This window comes from Uranotaenia lowii, chromosome 1 (assembly GCF_029784155.1).
Source record: "Uranotaenia lowii strain MFRU-FL chromosome 1, ASM2978415v1, whole genome shotgun sequence".
Lineage (NCBI taxonomy): Eukaryota > Metazoa > Arthropoda > Insecta > Diptera > Culicidae > Uranotaenia > Uranotaenia lowii.
Genome location: NC_073691.1, coordinates 46,357,251 through 46,371,343, shown reverse-complemented (window position 1 = coordinate 46,371,343; position 14,093 = coordinate 46,357,251). Strand labels below are relative to the sequence as shown.

General features: G+C 37.6%; 1 protein-coding gene and 1 non-coding gene across 4 annotated transcripts in view; one reads left to right on the top strand and one right to left on the bottom strand.

The window, feature by feature from the left end:
• Positions 1–14,093, bottom strand: part of LOC129740284 (histone deacetylase 4-like) — a 198,149-nt gene that overhangs the window by 117,961 nt on the left and 66,095 nt on the right. The gene's annotated exons all lie outside the window — the stretch shown is intronic.
• Trnan-guu (transfer RNA asparagine (anticodon GUU)) lies at positions 7,407–7,480 on the top strand. Its single transcript has one exon. It is a non-coding gene; the product is annotated as a tRNA-Asn (tRNA).

Sequence of the window (14,093 nt, the reverse complement as noted above, 5' to 3'; positions counted from 1 at the left end):
TTTGTTTGACACTTTAATGAATGCATTACATATTTTTGAAGGATGTTTTTAAATTATGCTCATATTTATAAAAGGTTTATAAAACAGGACTTTTTAAATGTTCAACCAATCAATCGTTATTATAGCCGTTGTAGGGACCAAAAAGTTTTCAAATCTGATATTCTATCATTTTCAATATGTTACACATATAAACTGGACATTTTACTTTTACCTATACCAAGTGTGTTATAATTGTCTTTTACCAAAGCCAATACATTAAAAAAACAACCCTCACATCAGTCTCTTGTTTTCGCGATGAAATCTTAACCGAAAAATTCTGTATTTCAGAACCCAATTCTACAAATTATGTTTCTTTGAGTTATCTAAAGTGTAAGCAATCGAGTTCTGCTTCTAAGTATAGTACACTCGCGGCATAAAAAAAAAAAGAATTCTCGCATTTGGTCCGCAATGTGTTAACATAACTTTGCGAAACATTTTCGAGGTCATTTGGTGGATCTAGCTTTCGCTAGTTTGGAAGTTCACATGAAAACTCATAAACCCTCCAAACGAATTTATTCCAATGTCATCAAAAAGTTTCTCTTTGCTTCTTTGAATTTTTAACCCAAAAAAAATTTAACATTTTTAGAATGTAAAATATTGTTTATATTATTCATAAATTCGTAAACCTTTTGGATTTTTTTTCTACAGTTTCCTCAGAAAAGTTTAAAGATATAAATAAGATAAAGATAACCACTACAAAAATGTGGAATAAACTTATTAAAAAAAAACTTCATCCGGGGTCTCAAAATAACAAATCAGCTTAAAAATTTATATATTTTTGGTATTTTTTTTACATTCAAGTACTTTTGAACCAATAGATTAAGTTAATATGACTTTGTTTGTTCAAACATTTGTTTAATTTATGTAGAATCACAAGTTTTCTAAAGACGTCATATATCATTAATTGGATTAGCTAGCTAGATCCAGTTCTTCATATTTTCATATCTTTTTTTTCTTGATGATGTCTATATCTATCGATATTAAACTAAATTTCTATATGAAACCTATTAAACCAGCGTACTATAAACTTTTTGCTGCAGCATTATACTAAAAATAGTTGAAAAGCAGAAAGACACACAAACAAGTTTTTAGGTTAAATGATCATATTTAAAGAATCATCAAGTTTTCTCATTTTAAATATTGTATAATTGAAGTGCTAAGGATCAGTTAGGTAATACCAGGGAACAGTATTTTCTATGGCTATGTTTTAATAACTGTTTTTGGAAGATTTTGGCGTTCCAAATTCGAATGATTTGCCAGATTTTGACTATAAGCTCTTTTTTTTGGTGATTTAAGCGTGTGAAAATTTTGAAATTGACCGATTTTGAGTAAAATCGATCATTGATAACTGATCAACCAGAAAACCTACATGAAAAACAAAAATTGATTTTAAATCTATTCATTGTCCTTCATTCAAACGAAAATAAAAATAGATAACATTACAACTATTTCTGACACCGCTGAAGAAAGTCTTCGAGTTTTTGATTTTAAAAATTTATTGAAAACTGCAAGGCGAGGTTTAAGAAATATCTAAGATTAAATTTGGGTTAAAATTTCAACAAATTTGCTGTTTTTTTACAAAATTGGGAAAAATAAACAATAAGAAAACTTCTATAACTTTTTTTCCTCAGAAGTCAAAATTACTCGGGAGGGATCTTCGAAAAATTTGATCGTTGATTTGAAACCTTTGATTCACAAATCTTTGTAATTTTCTACAGTTTTGCCAAAAAAAGTGCACAAATTGAATTAAATGAATTTTCACCCATTTTCCGAAGTTATTTAAAAAACAAGAGTTGCGAGAAAAAAAAAAACAGAAAACATATTCGGAACCAGCGCCCCTAGATTGGTCTAAATTAGTTCTTAAGTTCCTGTACTTCGGAAAATGTAAATTTTTCTTGCCATGAGTAAATGATCTCTAATAATAGTTTCGAAAAAAAAAATTTATTAGTATTTTTTTCGAAAAGTTCGAATAGTCGAAACAGAACATTATTCAAAAAATAAAAATTTAATATTGTCTTTGGTAAGTATGAAGAAATGTTTGATATAAACAATTCAAAATTCATGATGAAGGTTGTGCCCATTTCTGATCCTGGGGATTTTCCATTTTTATACAGAAGAATTAAATTTTTGCCTTAAATTTGGAAAAAAAACTTGCTTTTAAGGTAATTCTGTAGATTAGATAAAGGAACAACAATTTTAAAATATACAGACCTTCAAAAAAAATCAAATCAGAGTTTAAAAAAAATGTCATCTTTTCATCTTTTGGTTCAAACAATCTAAAATGTTGAAGAAATTACTAAAAATTTGTAAATTAATGAGCTTTTCATCCCGGCTAAAGTTTTTTCCAATAAATTTATTCTACATTGTACTAGTGGTTATCTTTATCTTATTCTTATCTTTAAACTTTGCTTAAAAAACTGTAGAAAAATTCCAAAGAGGTTAACGATTTATGAAACATATGAAAAATATTTTATTCTCAAAACATCAGAAATTTTCTGGTATTTGTGTAAAACTTCCGAAGAAGCAAAAAGTTACTTTCTGATGAGATTGGTAAAAATCCTCTGAAGGGTTCATTAGTTTTCCTGTATATTTTGAAACTAGCGATGAGTGAGGTTGTTTCCATTTTAAGTGTTGCACTGTGGAATTGAAACAAACTCTTTATTTTTTCAACAATAAGATTCAAAGCATTTAGTCCTAAATGTATTTAAACACACCCTCATTACAAAGGTCTTGTAAATTCTTAACAGTGTTGCTAAACACTCCTGTAGCTGTTTCAAGTAAATTTGCACTGCAAATTTTTCAATTTTCTTCTAATTTTTGCCACGGATCAGGTTAAAAATTTATTAGTTCATTCGTAGTTTTTCTTTGTCGTAAATTTTTAAAGAAATCGTAACAGTTGACAAGCTTCAAAAATTGTAATTCGGAATATTCAGTATATATAAAGACCACTAATTTGAATAAAAAAAATATAGCAAAATTCGAAAGCTCAGCTTGAAAAAATGTCCCAGACCCTTTGATGAATCTTTTTCACAAGCAGTTCGTTTGATTGCAGAAAGATTCCTATTTATTGTTTTGAAGCTACAAAAACGTCACAGTGCCGTAGAAAGGATGATTTCTAGATTTATTTTTAGCTGATGTGTTAAGCTCTTAAATGAAACACTATCATTGGAAAATTGACTCTTTTGACACTTTCAAGTTTGCAACAAAGAGTCTGAATTCGAAATTGAACTTTGATTTACTTGTTTTCATATGATTGATTGATTTTTTAATGATTGTATGCGGTTTCTAACACAATTTTCTTACTCATGATTATCACACAAACTCAAAAATTAAAAATTCTACTGTGAAATTAAATCAAAACTTTTGAAACAAATCATAATGGAAGTTTCGGATCAATGCTATTTCCGGTGAATCATTGATTTTTTTTAATTATGTTCCTTATTCCGAACTAAAAATTTGCTTAAATAAATATTTCAAAATACAGATTATAAAAAAAATTTGAATTCTAAAAAAAACTTTGATCAGGTCAAAAGTTAGTCATGATTGATATTTGTTAGAAAATTATAATATATTGTTATTGAATATTCATCTTAATTTACATTTATTTACTTTTTCAATTGAAGGTTTGATTGTAAAAGTCAACTGTATTTTGAATTTGAAAAAAAAATCACGATTTGAAATGTGTTGATGATGATGTAGTTGATGATTGAATTTAATTTGAAAAATAGAAGAAAATAAGTATAATAACTTCAAGAATGCCAGTGATCGAAGTGAGAGATAAAACCTTTTCTTACAATAAAATTCTTCCAGTTATCAAAATAAAAGGCAAAATAATTTTGAAGTTCAAAATATTAACTTTATATAATTATAATATATCATGTTCAATTATATTGACAAAGTACATTTCATGTCGAGAATGATCAATAAAAAACTGATAAAAAAAATGATAATTCCAATTTTGTTATAAATATTGAAAGCACAAAGCAAATACAAATTAAGTTAACTTTGCGCATACAAATTTAGCTTAAAAGTTACTTCCTCGAATCATTTTTAAAGATAAATTCAAAAATCATGCTCGATTAAAAAAACACGATTAAATATAATAAAAATAAGTTAAAAGTTCATAAAGAAAATTAAAACAAAATAGAAAAATGGAAAAGATAAGATTTTAAACATTAAAGGATTTTTTTTTCAAAAAACACCTCTAACGTCAATGTTTTAATGATTGATTTGGTATCCTTTGTCAAATTTTGTCTACCACTATCAGTTCTGGTGATATGAAGTTTATAATTATAAGTTTTTGAATGTGTAAGTTTTAAGTGAAATCAATCATTGATAATTGATTGATCAACAAATCTTCATTTAAGAAAAATCTGATTCTGAATTTGTTTATTATACCTTATTCAGTTAAGGAATAATATTTTGCTGATGATGAACAGTAAAATTTTACAATTTTTACAAAATTGGAAAGGTATCATTACAAGTATTTCTGACATTACGGCAGGCAGAAACATAAAAATACTCGATTTCCTTTATTAAATTTGTTGAAACCTGCAAAACGAATAGATTAATGCTTTAAAAATAATCTTGAATTCCATTTGGTTTAAAACTTTTTTAAAAACTCGTAAAATGGGGAAAAGTAAACAAATAGAAAACTTCAATGACTTAATTCGCAGAACTTTAAATTACAAAATTGCAAAGTCTTGAGGAAAGTTGATAATCGATTTAAAAGTTTTATTTGAAAATGTTATGTTTTTCTTGATTTTTTTTTTCAAAAAGTGTAGGAATTTCTTAAATGATTTCAAACTATTTTCAAAAATAATTTCAATAACAAAAGCAGATAGAAAAATTGCATATTTAGATTCAGATTCAGAGCACCCAAATTAGTCGAAATTAGCTTGCAATTGTTTAAACCTCGAAAGAATGTCAATTTTGTGGCCTTGTGTAATTTATCAAAACCTTTTTGAATGGGATGTTGAGCATTTAAAAAAAAACAAGAAACAAAAATTGAGACTGAAATTGGATTTTTGGAGAAAATTTCATGAAGCATAATATTTGCAATGAAACGATTTTTTGTAAATCAAAAACCACTTGTTAATGTTTAAAATCTGGAGGTTTTCGACGAATTAATTTTGAAGAAATTATTGGTTTCAAACTCTTAACTCGCTTAGTCGCACTAAAACCCATTCTAAACACGAAGTTCGGGTTTTCTATTTCTAATTCAGAGTTCTCAATACAAAACGTTGATTGAATCGAAATTTACAATCAAAAATAAGTTTCAATTTGTAAACGTCATAAAGTGTCGTAAAAAAAATGTCTCAAGCCTGGAGTGATTTTAGACGAAATTCCGTCGGTGGCGAGAAATTTTTTTGACTTGCTTGTTAACACAGTCTTAATCACCTTTTAAGATCAAGTAATTTTCCGTTACTACGGTGAAAATTTTACTTGGAAAAATTTCCATGGGAGGGGTTAAACCCCTAAAACTGTCCTCCGTTCGCACGGCCTTGATGTGGTACATGAACAAATTTTTTGTGATTTTTTGAATTATTATATCATAGGAACTGTTTTAAAATCTAAGTTCCGATAACAATTGTGAGTTTTTTTGAGTGGTAGAGTAGTATTATTGAGTTTCAAAAAATTATGATCTTCTTTCAAAAAATGACGAACTTAGAATTTTAAATCTCTAATTTTGGAACCAAAAATTAATTTTGATTTCCTTGTGTATTTTTCCCGATTTTGGATTTGAATTCCCGGATTATTACCGGTTTTCCCGTTACGATTTTCAATTCCCGGTTTTTTCTCGGGTTTTCCGGGTTTGTTAATAATTTGGATGGTGACGTATAACTTTTATTGCCAAATTTCTGTGTAAAACGTGAAGTTTTTCAGTTTGAAATTTTTACATAATTTCTTTTTAAATTAAATTTTATTTTAATTTTTGTGTATTGAGATAAGAAGACTTCACATTCTACGCAAACGAAAAAGGAAAAAAAACAGTCGTAAAATTTGTTCGATTAAAAAAACAGAAAAGAAATTTGGTTGCTGTTCAATCGTATCAAACAAGTCGTGTCAACTGTTTAGACATTCGTCTCAGATTTTGGGAAGTTTTTTCCTGAAAAAAATAAACACTATTCAGTGATGGATTTTTGAACTATTTGCCTGGGAATAGCCAAGTTTCATTCTGGGAGTGAATTTCAAGTTCAAAATAGATTTTTTCTCTAATAAGTTAGTATATAAACAAGATAAATAATATCACCAGCTAACTCGCGATTAAAAATAACAATATCACCAACAAAAACACCACAGCACATATGTCAAGGTGGTGCAGTTTTGCAAAACTAGTAATTGTGCGGGAGAGAAAGTGAGATAGAATAGCAACAACAAAAAATGGCACCAGTTGGCTGCGTAGAACTTCCCATAACTGGAGCAAAACCAACACCCGACCGACCCGACGACCGGTCCCATTTCGGCGGTGGTAAATTCCAAATCCACAACACACCCCGGAGGCCGGGATCGAATGTCCAAAAATAGCCTTCACCGATTTCACCCGAAAATGGGACAAGCTCGTCGACGGGATGGGGAGTTTCTACCTACTAGAGAAGGCCTTGGGGAGTCGATTCCTGTACAATACACTCACAGGAACCGAGCACCCATACACTGAAAGACGACCGCGAGAGAGTGAAAATTCCGCTGTGGGTGTTGTTTTCCCACCCAATCCCGAACGACCGACAGACCGAGAATTTCCATCATCATCATCATCGGGTTCACAACATTTTCAAACAAATCCCGCTGGCTATAAATAGATTTTCGCACCACCTTCTCTTTCCCCTTTTCGATGAAAACGAAAACCTCCCTCCGGTAGCCGAGCCCCCGGAGAATCTTTCGGGAGTATGTACCTAGTAGGTACATAACCATCAAAGTATGCTCTATTTTGAGTTGCCTGTATCTGACAGCAGTGATGCTAAATTTAGAACACGTTTCGAAATCCTCGAACTGTTCAATTATTCCCGCCTCAGCAGCTCCTATAAGAGTTCTTATATCTACATTTCTTGTTTCTAGATCATCACTGATCATCATCATCGTCATCATTCAAAACTATCGTTGCATCGCTGCCAGTCAACAGCATTGTCCATCATCAGCGGCTTCATTAAAAATTCCCCGTTCCTGTGGTGATTCAACTAAGCTGCACTCACTCACAGGGGGACACTCAATCTTCGAGCGTGATTTCCCCTTTTTCTGATAAACATCCTAAAGAAGAAAGACGATGCGGGGTGGGTGGCGGTGGTGAGTTTTTCCACCTCTGAGCGGCCACCGTAAATGGCCGGAGGAAAATAAGAAAACCGAACTCGAACCCCACCGCTCGCGAAGTGGCCTCCGTGGCGCAATCGGCTAGCGCGTTCGGCTGTTAACCGAAAGGTTGGTGGTTCGAGCCCACCCGGGGGCGCGGAGCCTTTTTTATTAATTAATTTGTTTGGGTAAGGAATCACATTTTATTGTAGCAAAGGATAATAAAAGTAGTACCTAGTTACAGAATGTTTTTAAGATAATGCTCCTTATTCTGCACCGCGCGTGAGGTGACGATAGTCGAGTCACCTTACCGTCACGGGCCTCTACGTCACCTCCAATAGGCGGTGAAGTGAAGTGACAGAGGGTCATTCCCAAAGTTCTATCTAAGTGACGTTCCTCGCCTAAAGCGACTCCTCCGAAATCTGCATTGTTGAAGGTCTGGGCCCAAATCATCCGTAAATATCATCACATACCAAATTTTTGTTCAGCACGGGCCGACAACTATGAAGTGGAAGATACAGAAAGAGTTGCATCTACCACCACCACACATAATTAGGCCAAGCATGAATCGCCCCACAAGTAATTTGCAGTTATAACGAACAAAAGGGTGATATGTAATCGTAGCAAGATTTTGTTACTAATTACACTAAAAGGTGTCGAAGATTAAATTGCCACACTATGAAATTGTTCTAACTTTTGATAGAATTTAATGAAAATTTGGGTGGATTTAGTTCATAGTGCATTGTTTACATCCTGCAAGTTTTAAAGTCATGTGATCAAAACTCGCGGAAATATAGTCAAATGAATAGCTCGTGCGTGATAAAATCTTGAGCATTCTTCACTAGAAAAAGGATCTCTCGCATCGTTCCATCACTAAAACGTTGTGAATCGCGAATTCCACGGTGTCGCGAGTGATTAAGCGGTTTGAGGAACGATTGACAACCGATTGGAAGCCCGGAAGTGAAGGAAAAGTATTCCCTACAACATCAAAAATTACAACCGCGTAGTTGGAGCCTTCAACCGAAACCCGAACGCCTCCGTTCGGGATGTGGCTAAGAAGCTACACCTAAGCCGAAGTTTTGTCCAGAAGGCCAAAACTAAGGCTGGGCTTCGAAAGTTCAGGTACAAAAGGCCCCTAATCGCGACGAGAAGCGCTCTCCGCCAAAACCCGCCAAAACCCGTGCCAGGAAGTTGTACCTCAACATGCTGACGAAAGTTGAATGCTGCATCATGGACGACGAAACATATGTGAAGGCCGACTTCAGACAGGTCCCCGGCAACCTGTTTTTCACGGAACATTCACCACTCAGAAGATGTGCAAATTGGCAAATAAATTTCTAGTTTGGCAAGCCATCTGCACATGCGGGAAGCGGATTCACCTTTCGTGACCTAGGACACGATGAATGGACAGGCGTACATGAAAGAGTGCCTCCAGGAGCGGCTGCCCAATAGCTTGCTCTGGGCTAGTAGTTCCACCTTCTCGTGGTCCAGGGCGGAAACGTATCTGCAAGTCCGGCGTATCGCAGATGTACGGCGAAGAGAACCTTACTATACCCACTAGAGGCCGTCGATGGGTCTGTCAAACCCGCGCGGAATAAGTGGTTCCCCTCGGGTACTTAGGTACCAGTACTCAGGTGTGAGGGTGAGGGTCCAATACGCGTTCAGGGTGTCATGGCCCTGAAATGCGGACGTGACCGGAGGGAGAGCGATCGCCAACTCGTTTTGCGTTTCGGTGGGTATTAGACTGAGTCGATTTGGGGTCATTTTTGAATTTCTCAAACCCTGGGGTCTTAAAAGCTTCGTTTTGGTCCAAAACTCATCCATGATTTTTTGTAGAATTTTTATGTAACGTTTACATGAGTAAATTTGAACTTTTAGGTTTGTATGGGAAAATTGAATATTTTGTACTGAAAAATCAACATCCGTTTTGTTTCTTCTGTGGAACCGAGCCAGCTGATGGTTTTTGTGCCAATTTATAAAATTCCTTAAGGAAATTCTCCGCTGAACAACTTTGTTCAAGACCGTAACTTCGTATCTTATTAGGCGAAAAAGTTATTAGCTGTTTAACAGGGGTATGTCTTTTCGCATTGATAACCAATAAATTCAATTGACATCACTGATTGAGCCTCGCAAAGTATTGCATGGAAAGGAGTCATGCAATACCTCGCTATGCACCCTGCAGTGATGTCATTAAAATTTATTGTTTATCAATGCGAAAAGATATATACCCATTCATCACCTAATAACTTTTTTGTCTGATAAAATACGAAGTTACGGTCTTCGACAAAGTTGTTAAACGGAAAATTTCCTTAAGGAATTTAATAAATTGGCACAAAAACCATCAGCTGGCTCGGTTCCACAGAAGAAACAAAACTGATGTTGATTTTTCAGTACAAAATATTCAATTTTACCATACAAACCTAAAAGTTCAAATTTACTCATGTAAACGTTACTTAAAAATTCTACAAAAAATCATGGAGGAGTTTGGGACCAAAACGAAGCTTTTAAGACCCCAGGGTTTAAGAAATTCAAAAATGACCCCAAATCGACTCAGTCTAGTGGGTATAGACCCAAATCGCAAAACGAGTAGATGCACAAAGTGGTGGCCAATGGTGGGCCAATCACTTAGGGACGTGTTTAACACGTCAGTGTCAGTGAGGTACAGTATGCCGGAGGTGTCAGGGTTCGACACGCGTTTCGGGAAGTGTTGCGCCCGAACCGCGAGTTCGACTTGATGAGGGCGGTCTACAGCTCGATTTGCGCTTCAGGGAGTAAAGCACCCGACTTGAGTGAGTAGTTGCGCTGAGTGGTGACTTAAGTCTGACACTACTTGAGAGTTCGGAGGAGTCTGAGTCCTACACGTGGCTTAGGAGGCTTGCCCTCTGACCCGCATGTTCGAACAGAGAAAGTGTGGTCGACAACTCGCTTCGTGTTTCTGGACTTCCTGGACTAGATCCACAAAGTTAGTAGTTGCGCTAAATGGGGACCTGTTTTAACACGATGAGATGTCGGGTCCTAACTCGTCAGAGGAGGGGTTGCGCATCGAGTTGTGTTGGAATGAGGTATTTGCTGAAGAGGATTCGGAAAAGAGTATTGCCTTGGAGCGCATTAGTGCGAATTGACCTCCCACTATTGAAGTATAGTGTGTCAAACAGTTCGAGGTAGGAACAAAGGTCAGTGGCCCCATGTGGACTTTATGGCGTAGGGGGTACAGTGTTCGTTAGCATTGCATCATGAGTCGTCCAATTGCACCCATGGACCCAGAGTAGCAAACTGGGGGGACCCGGTGGCTCGCCGTGCCTCGGAATGCAATCCGTAAAATGAATTTACAACCCAACTAATAAAAAACAGGAAAGGAAGAGTATAACGATACTTCCTCAGATACGCTCTGCGCCAGATACCATGGAGTGACGCCTTGAACATTCCGATCGGTGCTGCTTGTTGCTGAATCTACCGACGCATATTTGTGCAGAGGTACTGAAGGCCATCAGGCAACAAAAATCTACATAATCGAAGGTCTGGCCCGGAATCACCCGTAATACCCGTACTTCTCTGGTGAAGATCGACCGAATACCCTGAAGATGTGAGGATCAATCAGTTTTTGTATCGGGAATATTAAGTTCTACGGCATATCCTTCGCACTGGGGGTCACGAAGGGAAGAAACCTGACCTGAACCCTATGGGCTTGGAAAAATAAATTTCTGCTCTCCGCTGGCTAAGACTATTTTGGTGAACATCTTGGTCATTTATGGTCTAGATTAGACTCTAGGGTATATTGAAGCCCGAAGTCTACTCTACAAAACATGATGGTTTGGAAGTTTTGAAGTGCCATATAGCTGAAGCCTAGGATAAAATATCACAAAAATCACTGCGGGCTTTTTAAAATACGTACCTTGAGCTCACAAGGATTATGTCGAACTCCTCGCAATTCGCCGTAGCAATAGGAGGATACTGTGCCGACGTCAATCTTACGGTACGGAGCGACGGCCTTGAGGCACGCCCTGGGAAGACAGTGTAACCTGCAGAGCGTTCAGCGGTTGATGAACCTGCGGTTATCAGTGGATACCAGACCAACTCGTCCGAAGCCGCCTGCATAGTGGCGGGCATCATGCTCATCTCGGTTTTGCTTGCGGAGGATGACAATAAAGACACACCAACGTACGAGATCTCGCCAATGAGGACTCGATGTACAACTGGCAGCAGCTGTGGGACAGCTCAGGGAGAGGAAGATGGACTCATTGTCTGATCTCGCGCATCGGAAGCTAGATCGGAAGAAGACACGGTGACTTGAACTTCCAGATGACGCAATTCCTGGCTGGTTATGGATGCTTCACGAAGTACCACTGCCGGTTTGGACATGTCGCTTCGGCATGTTTTGCCCAGATTGTGGGTCCGTCTGAGGGCCCTACACGACAGTAGACAACGTGATGCAGAGTATGTGTATGGACCCCAACACTTGGCATGCAATTAGCAATGGGTTCACCCGGATCATGACTGCCCTGCAGAGGACCTGGAGTTAACGACTGTCCTCGAACGGTGTAGGATGACTCCATCACCGGGGAGCATCTGAGTAGCGTGCGCCCGTCCCTTGATCGAGGCTACAAAGGTTAGGCATCATCTTCTGCGTAGTGGAGGTCATGGGTGCGCCTCGAACGTGTGTAGGATACCCCACCACCGGGGAGTATTCGAGTTGTGCCGTTTCCTAAGGGGGGAACTGCGGTAATTAGACAATACCTTTTAGGAAGGGCGTTAATCACTGTCGGGGGATACCCACGGGTAGCGAGGTTCTTTATTCCGGGCGAGCCTCTCGAGTCGGTGTAGGACGGGCGCGGGTCTAGGACAAGCTGCTCTCGATCTGGTACACAACGGGTAGAAAAAGCCACGGGCCGAAAATCCTAGGGTTACCAGCCAAAGGGGTACAAGACGGGGGACTGTCGAGTAGAGTGCTTCCGACAATACGCCGCTTTCGTGCGTATGATGCTCCACCTTCGGGGAGTATTCGAATAGTGCGGTTCCCAACGACTGAAGCTGCGGGGATAAGACTTGACCTTCTTCGCAGTGGAAATCATTGGGAAAAGGTTATTCCACGATCGGGGAATACCCACGGGTAGAGTGGCTCTCGACGCCGAGTAAGCCGTCTGTGTAGGATGACGTCTTCGTCGGGAATCATCCGAGTAGTTGCGTTAAGTCCCGCGCGTGTGATGGACAGGCGCGAGTCTAGGATAAGCTGCTCTCGATCGGCACACGACGGGCATCAAGGTGGCCAACCTCGAACCCAGGAGATAAGAGGTCGAGTGTCGAGTCCTTTTTGAAGAGAGGTCAGGCCTCGAGTCTTCAGGAGGAGAGGTTCCCGTGGCCAACTCCGAGTCTTTACGATAAGATGTATGGTCTCGGAGAGGAGAGATCTGGCCTTTTATCAACAAGAAGAGGGTATAAGTGGTTACCTCGATTCATTACGAGGAGAGGTCAGATCTCGAGTCGCTTAAAAAGAGATCGGGCCTTGAGTCGTGCAGAGGAGAGGTATGTGTACGTCAATCTCGAGTTGATGCGAGGAGAAGTCGGATCTCGAAATGTAAGAGGAGAGATCGGGCCTCGAGTTGCCAAGAGGAGAGGTTATGTGGGAATCTCGAGTCATTGCGAGGTATGTTTTCCCGGTTTGGATTTGAAATTTCCCGATCCTTTTTGTATGGGCGACCATTTTCAAAAGAGGTCATTTTCACGAAACCTGTTCGCCCTAAATTTTGTTCAAACGTTTTGAACTTGAATGTACATAAAATACAATTTCTTGTCATGATAACGTAACGTTGCACTATTTTACATACAAAAGCTGAGAATTTTTAAATTAAATTTGACACGTTCTTTAGAATGCTGATAACGTTTCCGCTTCAATAATTGCGATGTAAAACCGCCGTAAAAAGTTAAACTTTGATAAAAAAAAATCGCCTAGTACTCACCGCCAATTTTGTATAGTGCACACTAAAATTGTTACTAACCTGTTGAAAGAGATAAGATAAAATATTATTTTAGTTATTGTTGTATTGTATGGAAAATGTTACAATTTTTATTATATCACTTTAGTTTAATTGTAGGAAGAAAAAAGTCATATTTATTCAATTTCAACGTTATTTGTTAAAAAGCCGTTTAAAAATAGTTCGTTGTTTTGGAAGTTAAGAAAATTTCTTTTAGACTATAATAATACTAAGAAACGCAAATTTTCCATTTTCCGCAACCGAAAACCGAACAAAATTGGCTGACGCAGGGGGGCCACGTGCCAAAAATAACACGGAATATAAATTGCACTCGAATACCGGACGAAAAAGAAAGGGCCTCCTATCCCTCCCGCCCGAGGAGATCCTTCCGTTCGTTATTCGCTTCATCAATTTCCAGAGAAAAAATGCCGCGAAACATGGTCGCCAGTTCAGGTTGCAGGTCACCTCTTTTATACCATAAATATCGGCTCGGCTACCGGCGATTCCGGAACTCCTCAAAGTCTTACAACGAATAAAAAAAGGCTAGCCAAAGCCAGAACAAGTGCGCAGTTGTTTGGATTGGGGGTTTTTCTTCCATATTTCTCGGGTTCGATTTATAAATAGCACCGGCCATAAATAAATACCCTGTGCTCGGAAAAGTGCTAACGAAATAGTCGATGCTGATGAAATGGACGCTGATTTTCCTGCTGCTTGTATTTTGTGAAGGAGGAAATCATTCAATGAAATTTTCCGTGTCATTCGACTACACGAGGGGGGAATCCTTTTGAGAAAAACTAAGGA